This window comes from Rhipicephalus microplus, unplaced genomic scaffold, assembly GCF_043290135.1.
Source record: "Rhipicephalus microplus isolate Deutch F79 unplaced genomic scaffold, USDA_Rmic scaffold_117, whole genome shotgun sequence".
Lineage (NCBI taxonomy): Eukaryota > Metazoa > Arthropoda > Arachnida > Ixodida > Ixodidae > Rhipicephalus > Rhipicephalus microplus.
In genome coordinates this window covers 675,001-685,000 of record NW_027464689.1, presented here as the reverse complement: position 1 = coordinate 685,000, position 10,000 = coordinate 675,001, and the positions used below count along the sequence as shown (strand labels likewise).

Sequence of the window (10,000 nt, the reverse complement as noted above, 5' to 3'; positions counted from 1 at the left end):
TGGTGCCGCACCCGGGCTCGCCCCGGCTGACGCAGTTTTCGCGCCGCCCCGGCTGACGCGGTTTCGTGCCGCCCCGGCAGACGCGGTTTTCGCGCCGCCCCGGCTGACGCGGTTTCGTGCCGCCCCGGCAGACGCAGTTCGGACTTAGCACTTTTCGGCTGTGCCTGGCTGGCGGCCCACTCACTCGATCGCCATGTCTGTTTGCCACAGTTTTCCCGGTGGTGCCGCACCCGGGCTCGCCCCGGCAGACGCGTTTTTTTTTTTCTTTCGCCCCGGCTGACGCAGTTTTCGCGCCGCCCCGGCTGACGCGGTTTCGTGCCGCCCCGGCAGACGCGGTTTTTTGCGCCGCCCCGGCTGACGCGGTTTTTGCCGCCCCGGCTGACGCAGTTCGGACTTAGCACTTTTCGGCTGTGCCTGGCTGGCGGCCCACTCACTCGATCGCCATGTCTGTTTGCCACAGTTTTCCCGGTGGTGCCGCACCCGGGCTCGCCCCGGCTGACGCAGTTTTCGCGCCGCCCCGGCTGACGCGGTTTCGTGCCGCCCCGGCAGACGCGGTTTTCGCGCCGCCCCGGCTGACGCGGTTTCGTGCCGCCCCGGCAGACGCAGTTCGGACTTAGCACTTTTCGGCTGTGCCTGGCTGGCGGCCCACTCACTCGATCGCCATGTCTGTTTGCCACAGTTTTCCCGGTGGTGCCGCACCCGGGCTCGCCCCGGCTGACGCAGTTTTCGCGCCGCCCCGGCTGACGCGGTTTCGTGCCGCCCCGGCAGACGCGGTTTTCGCGCCGCCCCGGCTGACGCGGTTTCGTGCCGCCCCGGCAGACGCAGTTCGGACTTAGCACTTTTCGGCTGTGCCTGGCTGGCGGCCCACTCACTCGATCGCCATGTCTGTTTGCCACAGTTTTCCCGGTGGTGCCGCACCCGGGCTCGCCCCGGCAGACGCGTTTTTTTTTTCTTTCGCCCCGGCTGACGCAGTTTTCGCGCCGCCCCGGCTGACGCGGTTTCGTGCCGCCCCGGCAGACGCGGTTTTTTTGCGCCGCCCCGGCTGACGCGGTTTTTGCCGCCCCGGCTGACGCAGTTCGGACTTGGCACTTTTTGGCTGAGCCTGGCTGGTGGCCCACTCACTCGATCGCCATGTCTGTTAGCCACAGTTTTCCCGGTGGTGCCGCACCCGGGCTCGCCCCGGCTGACGCAGTTTTCGCGCCGCCCCGGCAGACGCGGTTTTCGCGCCGCCCCGGCTGACGCGGTTTTTGCCGCCCCGGCTGACGCAGTTCGGACTTAGCACTTTTTGGGCTGAGCCTGGCTGGCGGCCCACTCACTCGATCGCCATGTCTGTTTGCCACAGTCTTCCCGGTGGTGCCGCACCCGGGCTCGCCCCGGCAGACGCGTTTTTTTTTCTTTCGCCCCGGCAGACGTGGTTCCCCCCCCCCCTTTTCGCTCGCCCCGGCTGACGAGGTTTTCGCGCCGCCCCGGCTGACGCAGTTTTCGCGCCGCCCCGGCTGACGCGGTTTCGTGCCGCCCCGGCTGACGCGGTTTTCGCGCCGCCCCGGCTGACGCGGTTTTTGCGTCGCCCCGGCTGACACGGTTCGGACTTTGCACTTTTCGGCTGTGCCTGGCTGGCGGCCCACTCACTCGATCGCCATGTCTGTTTGCCACAGTTTTCCCGGTGGTGCCGCACCCGGGCTTGCCCCGGCAGACGCGTTTTTTTTTTTCTTTCGCCCCGGCTGACGCAGTTTTCGCCCCGCCCCGGCTGACGCGGTTTCGTGCCGCCCCGGCAGACGCGGTTTTTTGCGCCGCCCCGGCTGACGCGGTTTTTGCCGCCCCGGCTGACGCAGTTCGGACTTTGCACTTTTTGGCTGAGCCTGGCTGGCGGCCCACTCACTCGATCGCCATGTCTGTTTGCCACAGTTTTCCCGGTGGTGCCGCACCCGGGCTCGCCCCGGCAGACGCGTTTTTTTTTTTCCTTCGCCCCGGCAGACGTGGTTCCCCCCCCCCCCCCCTCCGTCTTTCTTTTTGTTTTTTTTTTCGCCGCGGCTGAAGTGGATTTTTCGGTGCCTCGACGCCCCGGTAGTCGCGGTTTTTCCGTTTCCGCACGGCCCCGGCTGACGCTGCTCGGTCACAGTCGCCTTTTGTGAGGATTGCAGACTTCTTGAGCGCGGGTGTTTTTTTTTGTTGTTGTTGTTGTTTTATTACGCATTCGCTCCAGCAGACGCTGTTTAGACTTTTTGTTTCCTCTTTTATCCTGCGACGAGGTGACGAGGTTTATTCGGTGCCCCGCCGCCCCGGCTGAAGTGATTTTTCCTGTCCCGTGCCGCCCCGGCTGACGCGGTTGGGACTTCGCGTTTGTTCGGCCGCCACGGGTTTTGGCGCACTCGCTCGGTTGCTTGTTGTTGCCACTTGTTGCGAACCCAGGTTTCTTGAGCGAGCGCGGGCGTTTTTTCTTCCTTTCTTTCTTTGTTCTATGTGTTAGCGAATCGGCCTTTAATATCACACGAGGACTCACAACCAACAATTTTCAGTTTGAAGTGTAAAAAATCTGCAGGTGTTGACGTAACTGACTTGCCCCGTACCCTTGAGTACATCCATGAAGTTCTCGTAGTACTACTAAATCGCATTATTCCAAGTGGAGAAATTCCCATAAACTTGCAAACCTCTACACGAAAATCGGTGCGCGTGATAAAGTTGAAAATTATCGTCCGATATCAAATGTGCCTTCTATAACACAAATTCTAGGAAAAAAAAAAAAACACTTGTTCGCCGTTTTCTGCGCCGTGACTGGCAGCACTCCGGCGAAGCGAAACGGGGTCGATTCGAGCACGATATCGGCGTCTTTCTACGTGCTCGCCGGCGACCGTCGCACGAGTACGTCGCACGAGCGCGTCTGCCGGGGCGCCGTTTGCGAAGCCGACGCAAAAGTGGGAACCGCCGCTCGGATGATCGCCGCTTTCGGCAGAGTGAGTGTTGGCACTCCGGGGAAGCGAAACAGCGTGAATGCGCCCACGAAATCGGCGTATTTTGAAGTGCCCGCCGGCGACCGTCGCACGAGTACGGTAAACCGCGTCAGCCGGGGCGTAGTTCGGGACGCCGACGAAAAAGTGGGAAGCGCAACTCGGATCTTCGCCGTTTTTGCAGGAGTGAGTGGCGGCCCTCCTGCGAGACCAAGAAGCATCGATTCGTGCACGAATTCGGCGCCTTTCGACGTGATCGCCGGCGACCGTCGCTCGAGTAGGGCAAACCGCGTCTGCCGGGGCGGGCTTCGGGACGCCGATGCGAAAGTGGGAAATGCTGCTCGGATGTTCGCCGTTTTTGGCCGAGTGAGTGCTGGCACTCGGGCGAAGCCAAACGGGGCCGATTACGGCACGATATCGGCGTCTTTCGACGTGCCCGGCGGCGACCGCCGCACGAGTACGGTAAACCGCGTCAGCCCGGGCGGAGTTCGGGACGCCGATGCGAAAGTGGAGAACGCCGCTCGGATCTTCGCCGTTTTTGGAGGAGTGAGTGGCGGCACTCCGGAGAAGCCAAGGAGCGCCAATTAGCGCACGATATCGGCGTCTTTCGACGCGCTCGCCGGCGACCGTCGAACGAGTAGGGCAAACCGCGTCTGCCGGGGCGGGGTTTACGACGCCGACGCAAAAGTGGGAACCGCCGCTCGGATGTTGGCCGTTTTTGGCAGAGTGAGTGCTGGCACACCGGCGACGCGAAAGAGCGCGAAAGCGCCCACGAAAGTGGCGTATTTGGACGTGCTTGACGGCGACCGCTGCAGGAGTACGAAAAACCACGTCAGCCGGGGCGAGCGACCCACGGCGGTCTGGGTGCTTATCGCTGCTATTATAGGGGCACCCCGGCAGACGCAGAAAAAAAAAATTTTTTTTCGACCTTCTTTTTTGCTGGTCGAGCTCGGGTAACCCAGGTCGCAATGGGAGCCGCGCACGAAAGCGGCGTCGCGAGACGCGTTCGCGGTCGCTAGTCGCACGAGCTCGGCAACCGCGTCAGCCGGCGCGGAGTTCGGGATGCCGACGGCTAAGTGGGTACCGCTGCTCGGATGTTCGCCGTTTTTGGCCGAGTGAGTGCTGGCACTCCGGCGAAGCGAAACGGGGCCGATTCGGGCACGATATCGGCGTATTTCGACGTGCTCGCCGGCGACCGTCGCACGAGTACGGCAAAGCGCGTCTGCCGGGGCGAGGTTTGCGATGCCGACGAAAAAGTGGGAAGCGCCGCTCGGATCTTCGCCGTTTTTGCAGGAGTGAGTGGCGGCCCTCCTGCGAGACCAAGAAGCATCGACTCGCGCACGATATCGGTGTCTTTCGACGTGCCCGCCGGCCACCGCCGCACGAGTACGGCAAACCGCGTATGCCGGGGCGGGGTTGGCGACGCCGACGCAAAAGTGGGAACCGCCACTAGGATGTTCGCCGTTTTTGGCAGAGTGAGTGCTGGCACTCCGGCGAAGCGAAAGAGCGCGAATGCGCCCACGAAAGTGGCGTGTTTGGACGTGCTTGACGACGACCACCGCAGGAAAACGAAAAACCACGTCAGCCGGGGCGAGCGACCCATGGCGGTCTGGGTGCTTATCGCTGCTATTATAGGGGCACCCCGGCAGACGCAAAAAAAAAAAAATTTTTTTTCGACATTCTTTTTTGCTCGTCGACCTCGGGTGACCCAGGTCGCAGTGGGAGCCGCGCACGAAAGCGGCGTCGCGAGACGGCTTCGCGGTCGCTAGTCGCACGAGCTCGGCAACCGCGTCTGCCGGGGCGGAGTTCGGGACGCCGACGGCTAAGTGGGAACCGCCGCTCGGATGTTCGCCGTTTGTGGCCGAGTGAGTGCTGGCACTCCGGCGAAGCCAAACGGGGCCGATTCCGGCACGATATCGGCGTCTTTCTACGTGCTCGCCGGCGACCGTCGCACGAGTACGGCAAAGTGCGTCTGCCGGGGCGGGGTTTGCGACGCGTACGCAATAGTGAGAACCGTCGCTCGGATGTTCGTCGTCTTTCGCCGAGCCAGTGCTGGCACTCCGGCGAAGCCGAACGGAGCCGATTCGGGCACGATATCGGCGTCTTTCCACGTGCTCGCCGGCGACCGTCGCACGAGTACGGTAAACCGCGTCAGCCGGGGCGGAGTTCGGGACGCCGATGCGAAAGTGGGAAGCGCCGCTCGGATCTTCGCCGTTTTTGGAGGAGTCAGTGGCGGCACTCCGGTGAAGCCAAGGTGCGCCAATTCGCGCACGATATCGGCGTCTTTCGACGTGCCCGCCGGCCACCGTCGCACGAGTACGGCAAACCTCGTCTGCCGGGGCGGGGTTTGCGACGCCGACGCAAAAGTGGGAACCGCCGCTCGGATGTTCGCCGTTTTTGGCAGAGTGAGTGCTGGCACTCCGGCGAAGCGAAAGAGCGTGAATGCGCCCACGAAAGTAGCGTATTTGGACGTGCTTGACGGCGACCGCCGCAGGAGTACGAAAAACCACGTCAGCCGGGGCGAGCGACCCACGGCGGTCTGGGTGCTTATCGCTGCTATTATAGGGGCACCCCGGCAGACGCAGAAAGAAAAAAAAAAAATGGGGACATGGCGTGCGTCACCGTGCGGCTTCGCAGCGTTGCCGAAGTCGCCGAGCCCTTCGACTGAGCCGAACGGCGGACAGGGAACGTTGGTCGGCCGTTCTAACCTGTCGGTGCCACGCCGAGACGTCGTTAAGGAAAACCGCGTCGTGGGCCTCTACGACGCCGTCGAGTCGTTGTACGTTTGGTGTCCAGCGTGTCGGCGGCGAGTAGCGGACACGTCGTTCACGACTTCGGTCTTTCGCAGTCGACGCGAACTTGCGGAGAGTCGTGGTGCCTCACGTTTTCGGCAGAAACCGCGGCGGAATTTTCCCGTGCGTGCGCGCACGACCTCGGTGCTGTGCCGTCAGCGTAGTGTTGCACAAACTCGTGGCCTACCCAAGGTGCGGTACGTTTGCGGCCGTATCCTCGGTGGGAATTTCGTGAGTAGGGTCGCAAATTCTACGACCTCGGCGGGTTTGAGAGCGACGTAGACTTGTGGCACGCTCAACGTGCCACACGTTTCGGGGCACACCCGCGGTGAAATTTTCTCGAGTACGCTCGTATTAGTGCCCAAGGAGGTCTGGGTACTTATCGCTGCTATTATGTGGGGGTTCTCGTGAGCGGCGTACGCGAAAGCGACCGGGTGTCTGATATGCGGCGGGCTTCGGCCTCGTCAAGCGTGTCCTCGGGTCTGCTCCAGGGGAATCCACGGCAGTCGTCTGCAGCCTCATCCGCTTGATGCGTTAGGGGCTGGTTGTCGGACGGTGCCGTTTTACCACGATATCGAGGTGTGTTCCGTGTCGTCCTCGGGCGATTCAGATGCGAAAGCGCCGAAGACGCGGGCGTGACCCGTCGTCTGGCGGCTTTGCAGTCTCGGCTCCGTTGCTAGTTCCGGCCGGTCCACCGACAGTGCAGCGGGCTTGGGCAACCCGCACGGCGCGACCGAGTCGATGCAACGAAAAAGAGCGAGCATGAACGTGCTTCTTGCCGCACGGCTCCCACTCGTCTTTCGGGAAGGTTGTGCCGTAGCGAGCTCGAACGCCGTCATCTCGGAGTGCAAAATAAGCGTGTTGGGGCGCCTGAAGGTGGCCTCCGCCGCACACAGACTGCGTCCGGCCCGCCGAAGGCGAGGACGGACGCGCAGTCGAACGATTACCTGGTTGATCCTGCCAGTAATCATATGCTTGTCTCAAAGATTAAGCCATGCATGTCTAAGTACATGCCGAAATAAGGCGAAACCGCAAATGGCTCATTAAATCAGTTATGGTTCCTTAGATCGTTTCTTCCTACTTGGATAACTGTGGCAATTCTAGAGCTAATACATGCAGTGAGCCTGGAGCCCTTTGGGTAACGAGTGCTTTTATTAGACCAAGATCGATCGGGTTTCGGCCCGTATTGTGTGGTGACTCTGGATAACTTTGTGCTGATCGCATGGCCACGAGCCGGCGACGTTTCTTTCAAGTGTCTGCCTTATCAACTTTCGATGGTAGGTTACTTGCTTACCATGGTTGTTACGGGTAACGGAGAATCAGGGTTCGATTCCGGAGAGGGAGCCTGAGAAACGGCTACCACATCCAAGGAAGGCAGCAGGCGCGCAAATTACCCACTCCCGGCACGGGGAGGTAGTGACGAAAAATAACAATACGGGACTCTTTTGAGGCCCCGTAATTGAAATGAGTACACTCTAAATCCTTTAACGAGGATCAATTGGAGGGCAAGTCTGGTGCCAGCAGCCGCGGTAATTCCAGCTCCAATAGCGTATACTAAAGCTGCTGCGGTTAAAAAGCTCGTAGTTGGATCTCAGTTCCAGACGAGTAGTGCATCTACCCGATGCGACGGCTCGGACTGAACATCATGCCGGTTCTTTCTTGGTGCACTTCATTGTGTGCCTCGAGATGGCCGGTGCTTTTACTTTGAAAAAATTAGAGTGCTCAACGCAGGCGAGTCGCCTGAATAAACTTGCATGGAATAATAGAACAAGACCTCGTTTCTGTTCTGTTGGTTTTTGGAATACGAGGTAATGATTAAGAGGGACGGACGGGGGCATTCGTATTGCGGCGCTAGAGGTGAAATTCTTGGACCGTCGCAAGACGAACTACTGCGAAAGCATTTGCCAAGAATGTTTTCATTGATCAAGAACGAAAGTCAGAGGTTCGAAGGCGATCAGATACCGCCCTAGTTCTGACCATAAACGATGCCAACCAGCGATCCGCCTGAGTTACTCAAATGACTCGGCGGGCAGCTTCCGGGAAACCAAAGTATTTGGGTTCCGGGGGAAGTATGGTTGCAAAGCTTAAACTTAAAGGAATTGACGGAAGGGCACCACCAGGAGTGGAGCCTGCGGCTTAATTTGACTCAACACGGGAAAACTTACCCGGCCCGGACACTGGGAGGATTGACAGATTGAGAGCTCTTTCTTGATTCGGTGGATGGTGGTGCATGGCCGTTCTTAGTTGGTGGAGCGATTTGTCTGGTTAATTCCGATAACGAACGAGACTCTAGCCTATTAAATAGGTGCGGGGTTCCCAGCACCTTACAACCTTCTTAGAGGGACAAGCGGCTCCTAGCCGCACGAAACAGAGCAATAACAGGTCTGTGATGCCCTTAGATGTCCGGGGCCGCACGCGCGCTACACTGAAGGAAGCAGCGTGTCTTTATCCCTGTCTGAAAAGACTGGGTAACCCGTGGAACTTCTTTCGTGATTGGGATAGGGGCTTGCAATTGTTCCCCTTGAACGAGGAATTCCCAGTAAGCGCGAGTCATAAGCTCGCGTTGATTACGTCCCTGCCCTTTGTACACACCGCCCGTCGCTACTACCGATTGAATGATTTAGTGAGGTCTTCGGACCGATGTCCGGCGCGGCCTTTCGGTTGCGCCGGTCTGTTGGAAAGATGACCAAACTTGATCATTTAGAGGAAGTAAAAGTCGTAACAAGGTTTCCGTAGGTGAACCTGCGGAAGGATCATTAACGGATTGTGAAGGGTGAGCGCCTCAGCTGCGTCTGCGCCCGACACTTTCTGCCGCTGACCCCGTTTGGACGCGGGGTCGGCTTTTCCCCACGGGGCTGCCTGAATGTGGAGCGGCACCCCGTGACAAATTGTTGCGCCCAGCGGACGCCAACACCGCGACCTTGGACGGTCGGCCAGGTGGCGGACGCGGGTACAAACGGCGCAACGCACTCATAGGTCGGCTTTCGACCCGCCACTGCACCGTGGCTCGAAGCGCTCGAAATGCGCGACCCGACCGCTGCGGGACCGCCTAGTACTGTAAACAGGAGCGGCGGAGCGCGAACGGCGAGTCGTGGTTACGTCGGTAGAAGGCGAGGCTGCGCGTTCCCGAAACGCCAGCCGAGTGCCCTCCCGACCGTTCGAGCGTGCAAGAACGAGACCCGACAATCGCGCGGCGACTGCCAAGTACGAGAGGAACGGCACAAGCGTCGGCGGTCGGTCAAGGAACTGGCGATGTGACGGGTCCGCTGTGCACCAGTGCATACCGTCCCGCCGTCCGCGGCAAGCGCCTCCGCGTCCTCGGGTGACGGAGGCTGCCGGTCGGTTCTTGCAGGCGAGGGATCTCGCTGGCACCGGTTCGCGTTGACGCGCGGCCGGTCATGGCACGGCGATGCGACGGCCGAGGTGCGCAGTACTCGATGGAGGAACCGCACGCTCCGATGACCGTCCCGCCCTCCGCGGCGTATGCGTACCGACCGTAATGGTTGCAGCAGCGCCGGCCGGCTTTTGAATTCGCCACACGAAACACGGTGCGAGATCGCGGTTAGGGGAGCGTCGACGTTGTCAGGCGTTTTGCTTGCTGCCGAGGGAAAGGCGGCACGGCCACGTCGCGCTCGTCGCGATTAGCGGGTCTGCGCGCTTTGGGAAGGTGCCGCAACGACTTGCCGAAAGAGGAAGCACGGAAGAACGAGGGACTTGGACGTCCCGACAATTGAACGCACTTGCGGCCAGGCCCTTGCTGGCTTCGTTCTTCCGCCTCGAGTAGGCTCGTACGCGGCTCCGGCGCCGAAAGTGGTCCTTGGCACCGACTTCGGTGGACGTGGGAAGTGCCGCGCAAGTACGGCGCGCCTGGCTCCACCTGTTGGCTAAAGTAGGCAGCCGGATCGGCATTTTGGTGTGCGGTGGCAAACCGTGGATGCGAAAAAAGCTTGTGCGATTTCGTGGAACAAAAAGCGGGGGTCCCCCTTTTTATGCGGAGGAGACCGACCCGCCTGCCGTGGTGAACCGCGACGCCACGGTAAAAACGGGAGAGGCTTGTCGATGGGACCGTGCATCCCGCGCTCCACGGAGGCCGGGAGGCGGCCGCCCGAGGAAATGTGTAGCCGTCGAGGCCCGCATCTGCGTGCACTCTTATCCAAATGGGTGTACCGCAGGCATTTTCTGGTTAGGCGGGCCAATGAGAGCGAGCACACAACGATACCTACGGGTCCGGCTTGGAGAACCGGCTTCGACGCCTCCCGAGTA

The 10,000-nt window shown here is 60.6% G+C and overlaps 1 non-coding gene across 1 annotated transcript; it reads left to right on the top strand.

Annotated features, from left to right (window-relative positions):
- The first annotated feature begins 6,681 nt into the window (after window positions 1–6,681).
- On the top strand, window positions 6,682–8,496 carry LOC142790620 (small subunit ribosomal RNA). The gene has a single exon (XR_012889650.1). It is a non-coding gene; the product is annotated as a small subunit ribosomal RNA (ribosomal RNA).
- The last annotated feature ends 1,504 nt before the right edge of the window (window positions 8,497–10,000 follow it).